The sequence below is a fragment of the Panthera leo genome, chromosome A1 (genome assembly GCF_018350215.1).
Source record: "Panthera leo isolate Ple1 chromosome A1, P.leo_Ple1_pat1.1, whole genome shotgun sequence".
Lineage (NCBI taxonomy): Eukaryota > Metazoa > Chordata > Mammalia > Carnivora > Felidae > Panthera > Panthera leo.
In genome coordinates, this window is record NC_056679.1 from 64,489,021 (window position 1) to 64,502,099 (window position 13,079).

General features: G+C 37.2%; 1 protein-coding gene across 1 annotated transcript in view; it reads left to right on the top strand.

The window, feature by feature from the left end:
• The window catches only part of GPC5 (glypican 5), a 1,402,048-nt gene that overhangs the window by 1,302,926 nt on the left and 86,043 nt on the right, over positions 1-13,079 (top strand). The window lies entirely within an intron of this gene.

Below are 13,079 nucleotides of genomic sequence, written 5' to 3' on the forward strand. Positions count from 1 at the left end.
CTTCTTTATCCATTCATCCATCAATGGACATTTGGGCTCTTTCCATACTTTGGCTATTGTTGATAGTGCTGCTATAAACATTGGGGTGCATGTGTCCCTTTGAAACAGCACACCTGTATCCCTTGGATAAACACCTAGTAATGCAATTCCTGGGCTGTACAGTTCTATTTTTAATTTTTTGAGGAACCTCCATACTGAGGTTCTGAGTACTCAGAACTGAGGTACTGGGTACTGAGGTACTGGAACCTCCATTTCCAGAGTGGCTGCACCAGTTTGCATTCTCACCAGCAGTACCAAAGAGATCCTCTTTCTTCATATCCTCGCCAACATCTGTTGTTGCCTGAGTTGTCAATGTTAGCCATTCTGACAGGTTTGAGGTGGTATCTCATTGTGGTTTTGATTTGTATTTCCCTGATGATGAGTGATGTTGAGCATTTTTTCATGTGTCAGCTGGCCATCTGGATGTCTTCTTTGGAGAAGTGTCTATTCATGTCTTTCGTCCATTTCTTCACTGGATGATTTGTTTTTTGGGTGTTGAATTTGATAAGTTCTTTATAGATTTTTGATACTAACTCTATCTGATATGTCGTTTGCAAATATCTTCTCCCATTCTGTTGGTTGCCTTTTAGTTTTGCTGATTGTTACCTTCCTTGTGCAGAAGCATTTTTGCTGTTGTTTCCCTTGCCTCTGGAGGCATGTTGAGTAAGAAGTTTCTGTGGCCAAGGTCAAAGAGGTTTTTGCCTGCTTTCTCCTCAAGGATTTTGATGGCTTCCTGTCTTACATCTAGGTCTTTCATCCATTTTTGAGTTTATTTTTGGGTATGGTGTAAGAAAGTGGTCCAGATTCATTTTTCTCCATGTTGCTGTCCAGTTTTCCCAGCACCACTTGCTGAAGAGACTGCCTTTATTCCATTGGATATTCTTTCCTGCTTTCTCAAAGATTAGTTGGCCATATGTCTGTTGGTCCATTTCTGGGTTCTCCTGTTCCAATGATCTGTTTTTGTGCCAGTACCATACTGTCTTGATGATTACAGCTTTGTAATACAGCTTGAAGTCCAGGATTGTGATGCCTCCTGCTTTGGTTTTCTTTTTCAAGATTGCTTTGGCTATTCGGGGGTCTTTTCTGGTTCCATACAAATTGTAGGATTGTTTGTTCTAGCTCTGTGAAGAATGCTAGTGTTATTTTGATAGGGATTGCATTGAATATGTGGATTGCTTTGACATTTCAACAATATTTGTTCTTCCCATCCAGGAGCATGGAATATTTTTCCATTTTTTTGTGTGTCTTCTTCAATTTCTTTCATAAGCTTTCTATAGTTTTCAGTGTATAGATTTTTAACCTCTTTTGTTAGTTTTTTTTCCTAAGTATTTTATGGTTCTTGGTACAAATGTAAATGGGATCTATTCCTTGATTTCTCTTTCTGTTGTTTCATTGTTGGTGGATAGGAATGCAACTGATTTTTGTGCATTGATTTTATATCTTGTGACTTTTCTGAATTCATGGGTCAGTGCTAGCAATTTTTTGGTGGAATCTTTTGGGTTTTCCATATAGAGTATCATGTCATCTGCAAAGAGTGAAAGTGTGACCTCCACCTGGCTGATTTGGATGCCTTTATTTCTTTGTGTTGTCTGATTGCTGAGGCTAAGACTTTCAATACTATGTTGAATAACAGTGGTGAGAGTGGACATCCCTGTCTTGTTCCTGACCTTAGGGGAAATCTGTCAGTTTTTCCCCATTGAGGATGACATTAGCATTGGGTCGTTCATATATGGCTTTTATGATCTTGAGGTACGCTCCTTCTATCCCTACTTTCTTGAGGGTTTTTATCAAGAAAGGATGCTGTATTTTGTCAGATGTTGTCTGCATGTAATGAGAGGATCATGTGGTTCTTGTCCTTTCTTTTATTGAGGTGATGAATCACATTGGTTGTTTTGCAGATATTGAACCAGCCCTTCATCCCAGGTATAAATCCCAGGTATAAGTCGTGGTGAATAATTCTTTCAATGTATTCTTGGATCCGGTTGGCTAATATCTTGTGGAGAATTTTTGGATCCATGTTCATCAGGGAAATTGGTCTATAGTTCTCCTTTTTAGTGGGGTCTTTGGCTTTGGAATCAAGGTAATGCTGGCTTCATAGAGTTTGGAAGTTTTCCTTCCATATCTAATTTTTGGAACAACTTCAAGAGAATAGTTGTTAACTCCTCCTTAAAAGTTTGGTAGAATTCCCCTGGAAAGCCATCTGGACCTGGACTCCTGTGTCTTGGGAGATTTTTGATTACTAATTCGATTTCTTTACTGGTTATGGGCCTGGTTCAAATTTCTATTTCTTCATGTTTTAGATTTGGTAGTTTATATGTTTCTAGGAATTTTTCCATTTCTCTCAGATTGCCCGTTTTATTGGAATATAATTGTGCATCATTCTCTTATTATTGTTTTTATTTCTGTGTTGGTTGTGAGCTCTCCTCTTTCATTCTTGATTTTATTTATTTTGGTTCTTTCCTTTTTCTTTTTGATCAAATTGGCTAGTATTTATCAAGTTTATTCATTTTTTTTCTGGTTTTGATAGCATTGATTTCTGCTCTAATCTTTATTATTTCCTGTTTTCTGCTGGTTTGGGGTTTTATTTGCTGTTCTTTTTCCAGCTTTTAAGGTTGGGTTGTGTATCTGAGACCTTTCTTCCTTCTTTAGGAAGGCCTGGATTGCTATATACTTTCCTCTTATGACTGCCTTTGCTGCACCTCAGAGGTTTTGGGCTATGGTGTTATCATTTTCATTGGCTTCCATGTACTTTTTAATTTCCTCTTTAACTTCTTCGTTGGCCCATTCATTCTTTAGTAGGATGTTCTTTAGTCTCCAAGTGTTTGTTGCCTTTCCGAATTTTTTCTTGTGGTTGATTTAGGGTGTTACAGCAATGTGGTCTGAAAATACGCATGGTATGATCTCGATCTTTTTGTACTTGTTGAGGGCTGATTTGTGTCCCAGTATGTGATCTATTCTGGAGAACATTCCATGTGGACTAGAGAAGAATGTATATTCCACTGCTTTAGGATGAAATGTTCAGAATATCTGTGAAGTCCATCTGGTCCAGTATGTCATTCAAAGCCAATGTCCTTGTTGGTTTTCTGTTTAGATGATCTTTCCATTGTTGTAAGTGGGATGTTGAAGTCCCCTACTATAATGGTATTATCAATGAGTTTCTTTATGTTTGTGACTAATTGATTTATATAATTGGGTGCTTTCCCATTTGGAGCATAAATGTTTACAATTGTTAGGTCTTCTTGGTGTACAGACCCCTCAATTATCATATAATATCCTTCTTCATCTCTTGTTACAATCATTATTTTAAAGTCTAGATTGATATAAGTATGGCTACTCCAACTCTCTTTTGTTGACCATTAGCATGATAGATGGCTTTCCATCCCTTTACTTTCGATCTGAAGGTGTCTTTAGGTCTCAAGTGGGTCTCTTGTAAACAGCATATAGATAGGTCTTGTTTTCTTGTCCATTCTGTTACCCTGTGTCTTTTGATTGGAGCATTGAGTCCATTGACCTTTAGAGTGAGTACTGAAAGATAAGAATTTATTGCCATTATGTCACTTGTAGTGCTGGAATTTCTGGTGGTGTTCTCTGGTACTTTCTAGTCTTTGTTGCTTTTGGTCGTTTTTTTTTTTTCCTCATCTTTTCTCCACTCAGAGAGTCCCATTCAAATTTCTTGCAGGGCTGGTTTAGTATTCATAAACTCCTTTAATTTTTGTTTGGGAAATTTTTTATCGCTCCTTGTATTTTGAATGACAGCCTTGCTGGATAAAGAATCCTTGGCTGCATATTTTTCCAATTCAGCACGTTGAACATACCCTCCTACTCCTTTCTGGCCTGCCAAGTTTCTGTGGATAGGTCTGCTGCAAACCTGATCTGTCTTCCCTTGTAGATTAAGGACTATTTTTCCCTTGCTGCTTTCATGATTCTTTCTTTCCCTGAGTATTTTGTGAATTTGACTATGATAGGCCTTGTTGATGGTCAGTTTTTGTTGTATCTAATGGGAGTTCTCTGTGCTTCCTGAATTTTGATGTCTTTGTCTTTCCCCAGGTTAAAAAAGTTTTCCACTATGATTTGTTCACATAACCCTTCTACCCTTTTTCCCCCTCTTCATCTTCTGGGACCTCTGTGATTCTGATGTTGTTCCTTTGTAATGAGGCACTGATTTCTCTAACTCTTAAATCGTGCTCTTTTGCCTTAGTCTTCCTCTTTTTTTCTGCTTCATTATTCTCCATAAATTTTTCCTCTTTATTTCTGATTCCTTGCTGCCATGGCATCCATTTGAGATTGCAGTGCAGTTATAGCATTTTTAAAATTTCATCATGACTAGTTTTTACTTCTTTTATCTCTGCAGAATGAGATTCTAATCTATTTTTGACCCCAGCTCATATTCTTATTATTGTGATTCTAAAGTCTGGTTCAGACATCTTGCTTGTATCTGTGTTGATTAAGGCCCTGGCTATTGTTTCTTCCTGCTTTTTCTTTTTGGGTGAATTCTTTTGTTTTGTCATTTTGAAGGAAGAAAAGAATAAAGTAAAAAATTAAAATTAAAAAATTAAAAACAACACACAAAAATCAAATAAATGATGCTGGATTCTAGGTGTGTTTTGGTCTGGGTGTTGAGAGGAACTTGACAGATTAGAGAAAAAAGGGGGGAGAGGAGGAAAATGTTTGAAATTTTGAAAAAATTAATACAATGAAATAGAACAAAATGAAATGATGGAAGTAAAACAGAATTTGAAAAATTTACAAAAAAGTAAAAAATATTGTAGAAAAAAGTTAAAAATATCTTTAATGGAAAATAAATTTTTTCTCTTTCTCTATTCAAGAAAATGGAAAAAAAAAGTAAAAACAAAATAAAATAGATGGACCAGCAAACAGACTGAAACATAATTCAAATTACATTTTTGTCCCCTAGAAGTCAAACTGTGAAGCACTTTATAGTCCGTAAACCAAGCAGGTGGAGAGTTTTGTGGTGTTTTGAAGAGCGAGGTTTGCCCAGTTCAGCGGGTCTTAGTGTAATGGCTCCATTCTCCACTAGATGGTGCTGCTTAGCTTACTGGGGTGGATTGTTGTGGGTCTTGTAGGTATGTATGCGCATGCATGGGAGGATTGAAAATGGCATCACCTAGTTACCCAGTCTCTAGTATTGGAACTCTGTTCTCCCCAATCAGCAATCCTGCACCCATGCTTTGTCTCCAGCTTCTGTCCACTCCCTGCTTTTACACTCTCCATGACTAAGCTGTTACGTTGCCAGGTGGCACCTCCCTCCTGAGTTTTATCTCAAATGCGGCTGTATTTCCTGACCCCTCACTTCTGAGGGACTGCAACTTTAACCCATTCTGACCCTCTGTGGGAGGGTCTCATGGAGCAATGGCTGGGTGCCAGCTGCACCCAAGAACGTTTGTGGGACCGTGCTGCTGCTGATGCCCAGAGACTGCAGCTGGGTGCCAGCCTGCTCCAGAAAAAGTTCACATGATTGGGTAGCAGCAGCATTTCAGGGATTATGACAAATCGCAACATACATCTGGCACCAGGCCTCCACCCTAATATCCTTGCTCCAACACCAGTGGATGTGGCTATTCTCTGGGGTCTGCTGGGACCATTTGTCTGTGGGGAGGCCACACTGCCTCTACCAAATATCCTGTCCTCCCAGAAGGGGAACCACCTCTCCCCATGTAGCCCAAGGATCCCCTGGACTTCACTCTCTTCCTGGGGATTAACCCTTCCCACCAGAGCACCACCAGGTATGGAATTGCAGAGTTTCAGACTCTGTGCTCCTGCTGTTTATAGAATCTTAGTGGAATTGAAGCCCTCTCTTTTCTCCCTTTTTAGTTCAGTCCCTGCAGCTGTTTCCACTTTTCCACTTTCTCTCCAGCTGCTTTTAGGGGGTCTTGCTTTTCCCATACTCTCCCCCCATATCCGTCCTCTCTCTGCAAGCAAAAACAGTTCCCTGCCCTCCATGGCTTCTCTCTCCCACAGTTCACCTCTCTGTGCCACGTACCTGGTGAGTTCTGTGGTTCAGGTTGTGCAGATTGTTGGGTTAATCCCCAGATTGGTTTTCTAGGTGCGCAGGATGGTTTAGTGTTGTTCTGGCTATATTTCAGGGACATAAGATGCAAAAAAAACTTCGGTGCTGTTCTGCCATCTTGGCTCCTCCCCCAACTCTCCTTTAAATGTTTGGTAGAATATACCTGTGAATCCTTCTGGTGCTGGACTTTTGTTTGTTCTGTATTTCTGAATAGTGATTCAGTTTCTTTGCTGATTATTGGTCTGTTCAAATTTTTACTTCTTCCTGTGTCAGTTTTGGTAGTTTATATTTTTCTTGGAATTTACCCATTTCTTCTGGGTTGTCCAATTTGTTGGCATATTGTTTTTCACATCATTTTCATAATTGTTTGTATTTCTGTGGTGTTGGTTGTTACTTCTCCACTCTCATTTGTGATTTATTTGAATCCTTTTTTCTTTTTTTTTCTTAAGAAGCCTGGACATAGGTTTATTAATTTTATTGACTTTTTTTTTTAACAAAGAACCAGCTCCTGGTTTATTGATCTGTCCTGTTGATTCTTCTTTCAGTTTCTATATAATTTCCGCTCTAATCTTTGTTATTACCTTTTTTCTGCTGCTTTTAGCGTTTGTTGTTCTTTTCTAATTCCTTTAGGTATAACATTAGGTTGTTTGAGATTTTTCTTACTTCTTGAAGTAGGCCTGTGTCTATAAACTTCCCTCTTAGGACCACTTTGCCTCCCAAAGGTTTTGGAACATTGTGTTTTCATTTTCATTTGTTTCCCTATTATTTTATTTCTTGGTTGACCCATTCATTGTTTAGTAGTTTATTTAATTTCCACGTATTTGTCATATTTCCAGATTTTTTCTAGTGGTTGACTTCTAGTTCCATAGCATTGTGGTCAGAAAAGATGCATATTATGACTCCAAACTTCTTAAACTTAGTGAGGTTTCTTTTGTGGGCTAATATGTGATCTGTTCTGGAGAATGTTGCATGTGCACTTGAAAAGAATGTATATTCTGATGTTTTCAGATAGAATGTTCTAAATACATCTGTTCCAGTGTGTCATTCAAATCCTTTTCCTTTTTCATTTTATATTTATACGATCTATCTACTGATGTGTTAAAGTCCTCTACTATTATTGTATTACTATTGATTAGCTCCATTATGTTTGTTATTAAGTGTCTTATATGTATTTGGGTGCTTCTTTGTTGGGTACATGAATGTTTACAATTATGTCTTCTTGTTGGATTGTCCCATTTTAAGTATATAGTGTCCTTCTATGTCTGTTGTTACAGTCTTTAATGTCTATTTTGTCCAATATCAGTATTGCTACTTCAGCTTTCTTTTGACATCTATTTGCATGAAAGATATTTCTCCATACCTCATTTTCGATCTGCAGGTGTCATTATACCTAAAATAAGTCTCTTATAGGTAGCATATAGGTTGATATTATTTTTAAGCCATTCAGTCACACTGTCTTTTGATTGGAGCTTTTAGTCCATTTACATTCAAAGTCATTATAGATAGATATGCATTTATTGTCATTATTTGTCTTCTGCTTGTTTCTGCAGATGTTCTTTGATGCTTTCTTTTCTTTCATTTGCTTATTTTTTTTAGTGATCTAGATATATTTCTCTTTATTTTTGTATATTAGTGGTTTTTGATAGATTACCATTAGATTTGTACATAACCTCTTTTGCAGATAGCAGTCTATATTAAGTTAATGGTTGTTGAGTTTGAACCCATCCTCTAGTCTCTTCTCCCCCTGTCTTAGGTATATGTTATTTTACTTTGCATCCTTTTAATTTGTGGGTTCCTTGACTGATTTCTTTTACAGAAACATTCTTTTTTACTACTTTTGTGTTTCCTACCTTTAGACTGGCACTTTAGGGCTTTCCTTTCCAGTGAAAGAGTCCCCTTTATTATTTCTTACAGGGCTGGTTTAGTGGTCATGAACTCCTTTAATTTTTGTTTGGGAAATTCTTTCTCTCTTCTTCTATTCTAAATGAGAGCCTTGCTAGATAAAGTAATCTGGGCTGCATAGTTTTCCCATTCAGCACATTGAATAGATCATACCACTTCCTTCTGCCTTAAAAGTTTCTACTGAAAAATCCCCTGCTAGGCTTATGGGTTTTTCCTTCTAAGGTAGTGTCTTCTTTTTCTGCTTTTAACATTTTTCTTTATCACTATATTTTTGCCACTTAATTATAATACGTCTTGATGTGGATCTGCTTTTGTTGATTTTGATGGGAGTTCTCTGTGCCTTCTGGATCTGAATATCTGTTTCCTTCCCACAGATTAGGCAAGTTTTCAGCCATCATTTCTTCTAATAAGTTCTCTGCCGCCTTTTCTCTCTCTTCTTCTGGGACTCCTATAATATGAATATTACATTTGGTGGACTCACTGCTTTCCTTGAGTCTATTCTCATTTTGCATAATTATTTTTTCTCTTTTGTTCAGCTTGGTTACTTTCCATTACTCTGTCTTCTAGGTCATTAATTCCTTCCTCTTCTTCCAGCCTGCTGTCATTGCATCAAGGTATGTTTCTCATTTCACTTATTAAGCCCTTTATCTCTGCTATGTTATTCCTTATCTCTGTGTTAAGGGCCCCACTCATGTCTTCCACTCTTTTCTCAAGTCCAGTGAGTATCCTTGTGATTATTACTTTGAATTCTCTATCAGGTGTGTTATTTAACTCTGTGGCATTGCCTTAGTCTTTCATTTGGGACAAATTTCTGTTTTCTCATTTTGTCTAAGTCTCTGTGCCTATTCCTGTGTATTAGGAAAGTTAGCTACATCTCCTGTTCTTGAGAGTTCTACCCTTATGAAGAAGAGGTTCTGTAGTGCTCTGCCACACAGAGTTCCCTGCTCCCCAGGGTCTGGTGTTTCAACATGTGCTGTGTGTGCTCTACTGCTTTTGTCCGGGCCTCTTTATCCTTCAGGCCAGTTGTATGCAAAGGCTATCTTTGTCTATTGTGGACAGTGTTGGTCCCTGGCCTCAACGTGGTGCATTTTAATTAGGTATGGTCTGGTCTGTTTGTGAAATGAGACCTGTCACCACCACCACCACCACCACCAGAACAAAGGTTCCACAAAACTCCAGAGTCAGAATAATATAGTGTTGGCAGTCTTCTGGGGTAGTGACCCTCTGTGCTGGGACTGAAGCAAGTGTGACTGGGAGGGGTGGTTCCACTACAGCATGGGGGGATGGGACTTGATGTAAGCAAGTTAGGTGGGGAGTGTTAGCACTGTGCTGGTTTTGGCAGGTGGTCCTGTGCTTAGGTTGACGATCAGGGGAAAGAAATGGTGCCTTCCAGCTCCTTTATTCCTGGAGGGGTCTCTCCATGAATGCTGTTTCTCTGGAACATGCTCCAAGTTGAGTGAATCACCTACCCAGTGTGTGACCCAGGTGCTCTGAAGATCACAGTTTCCATGATGTATGTCCTCAGGCTGTTTGCCTACCTTCTCTCCAAGAGCACTGCAATGCCTTCTTTCTGGGCTCTGAGCCTAGCCCACTGACCTTTAAAACTCCAGTTTTTAAGCCCCAAAATGAAATTTGACCCTTCTCACTTTCCAAGCCAATGTGCTATGAGATTCTGTGAGCTCCCCTATGTGCTAATCTGTTTCTTAGTCTTCTCTATGACTGTGGCTCCCTCCCCACCATAGCAGCCAAGATATTTCTCTCCTAAACCACCTCTCTGCACTTTTCTCTCTTCAGTGTGGCCATTTCTCTCCCTTTAGTTGTGGAGTTTGTTCCATTAGTCTTCGGGTCAATTTCTGGGGTATTTAGGATGATTTGATAGTTATCTAGTTGTGTTCATGGGATGACATGAGCCTAGGGTCCTCCTAGTCCACTGCCATCTTCCAACCTCATTTACATTATGATTACAGATAAAAGTTTCCTTAACTAAATAGCTATGTTGAAGAAAACGAAGTACTCCTTATAGAAGAGTTATTGAACTAAGACAATAAAGCAACTCAGAAAAATAATATGGCAATTTCAAGTTTCTTTGGCTAATCAAAATTCTAGAAACCAATAAAAAGAATTTCTGGAAATTTATTCATTAGCTACTATAGTATCAAATAGTGTTGCTTTATTAAATATTATAGTACCTTCAGAATATGATACATATAGTGAATGTAGGAATATATGTATTACATATTTAATATATGTGATTTTACATATATATATATATATATATATATATATATATATATATATATATATAATCCTTTCCATTCCTAAAGTTCACACTTAGTGCAAAATAATTTTAGTCTGTGTATTATTTCCTTTTTTTCATTTAGAATCATATACTATCAATGACAGTATGGAAAATTTTAAAATTGTTTTCTGGATATCTGATACCTTTTTCTAAACACTGTGTCGTCACGGAGAAATTTAAAAGTGAATACTTTGTGGTACTGAACTGATTCAGAAATCTGAATTTTCTATGTATAAATATGATAGGCACTCAGAAGAGTATAATTTTTACTTCTTTCTATGTACAGGTTAGTTTAGTAGAACTCTAGATGGTATAGGACAGCTGCTGCTAAATAATTGTTTCTAATATTTATATATAATAAGAAACAAGAGTGGTTGACTGAGCCATTTGTAAAATTAACACTGAGAAGTGCATTTTTCTTCCTATTGTTATGTCTCAGGCACCATGTTGAATATTCTCAATGAATAGAAATGAGAATCTGTAAAATAAATAAGCTAAGGCTTGCGTTATTAAAAACTTCATGTAAATGTTTGTTTAAATGGCAAATTTCCCGGGGCATTTAAAAATATTTGCAAACAGATTGTTAACTGTGACTGATAGGCAAAGATAGTAAAACTACAGCATTAGTAGCTGCTGCCAGCCAAGGATCAACTAGAAATTGAGATTGAGCAGCTGTGAAGCTACAGAGCAAGTTAATTGCCAAAATAATTGCAAATAATGCATACAAAAATTAATTTCCACACAATTTTCAGGGGTAATACTATGTACTTAATATAGTGTGAAAGGCATTCTGATCAATTGACCTATAAATAAAGGAGGGAGGAAGAAGGAAGGAAGGAAAGGAAAGGAAGGAACTCACAAATATATAATTACCATTCAGTTCCCGATATGATTCTGAACAAATTTTTCATCCCCTTTTCTTTCCACAAATCCTTATTGAATTACTGCCTTGTATTTCGGGTATACTGTATACCCAAGTATATGGTTTGGTATATAATGAACAAAGGAGAATAGCCCATTTGCCTGTGGGGGTTTTACTCCAAAATAAGGATACACATAAGCAAAGATCATGACAAGTTCTGTATAGAGATGTGATGAGGATAAGGACATAGCATTGGGTGACAGCCTCTCAGTAGGTGAGGTTTGAATGGAGTCCTGAAGAACATGAAAGGAGGAAGGAAGCCTTTTGACAAGGGGAGGGAGTATCATTGTGAGGTGAGAGAACATCATGTTCAAAGACCCTAAGGCAGCCATACATATTTATCACAGTGAAATACCAAATAATAAACTGATTTTCCTCTCACTTTTCTTGAAGATAATCGGGATCCTATTAACTCTGCTGTCTGTGACTAAAGACTGGTATGTTTCTCATTATTACACCAAAAACCTAAGATATTAAAGGCACCAGTGATTTCAGACACTTTATATTAGACATGTCTGAGATGCTGCCTTACTTTTGAATATAGATTTTCTTCTCTATGATTCATAGCTTGTGATTTTAGTGTAGCTATAGTTTCATTTTCTAGTTAAGAATACAAAATATGACTAGTCAAGGTTTTTGCCTAGATAGTTTAACCCAGTAGTACCAGAATACTTTTACAAAACCAAATTATTATTGCACTATCTTACTATTATTTCTTATATTGCCATTTTAAATATAAGCTATCAAATATCTCTATTGTTCAATTATTATAATTTCAAGGAGCTCATGCTATTTTATATCTCTCTAATACTTCTGCAAAGATTGCCATTTCCCCCATTTGTCAACTGATAAACTACAGAGCATGCTTCAGTTATTATCTATTCCAGGATGATTTCCACTCAACCTCTCTCCTCTTATGCTTCTCTGTGGACCTGGTAGATACCATTATTGACTGATGATACAATATTATCTGTTTCCCTTACTAAACTGCTCAGAACTTTTATTGCATACAGGAGGTCACATATATAGATTGATTTGATGAAATGTTTGTTGATGTTGGGGGAAAAATGTCCTATGGGCAACCTTCCCTATGTTGATCAGGGAATTGTCACAGTGATATATGATTCACTAGTCTGGAAATCTCCTATTTTGGAACTCTTCATTTTAAATAACCTAGATTTGATTGTTCAAGCTCCAAGATCTAAACTTCTGTGAGGTTAGGTACCAAAAGTGAGGGGCCAGACGATTTAATGACCATCCTCTTCCCAAATAAAGGGCCAAACTCCATCAACATTTAGTAATATATTTTTTCCAAATTTAGTCTTCCCAATTTAGCGGTTTGTCCCCAATGTCTATTTTCCTGTTGAGATTAATGATGATATCATAGGACATCTTAGGAGAAAATAAAGGGAAAAGAGTCTATGCCCTTGGGCTCTTCAAAGAGAAAAGTAAACTCAGAAGTCAGCTTAGAAAAAATGTATAGGGAAAAATTCTAAGAAGAAAATGTACTAGGAACATATTTTACTTCTCTTTAATTGTAAGGGGAAAAGATCATTCCCTTTAGTAGTTAAAATCTGATCTTCAAAAACATCGCCTCTTACAGTAAAGTAATGAACAGAAATGTTTCATGGAAAACATCAGCTATTTCAACAGCAAAGAATTATTGACAATTTGGTTTCAGATATTTGGCCAGTTTAATAACAGTGAGTACCCTGCACTCAAAAGAAAATCAAATAAATAGGTTCGTTTACACTTAGAGATGGAACTAATATCATCCTAATTTTGAATAAATAAATCATCTCTGTTATAATTATAATTAATGGATATGTTCTGCTCCCAGATTCTTAATAATTATTATGTAGTGATTTGGCTAAAGTTTATGAAGAAAG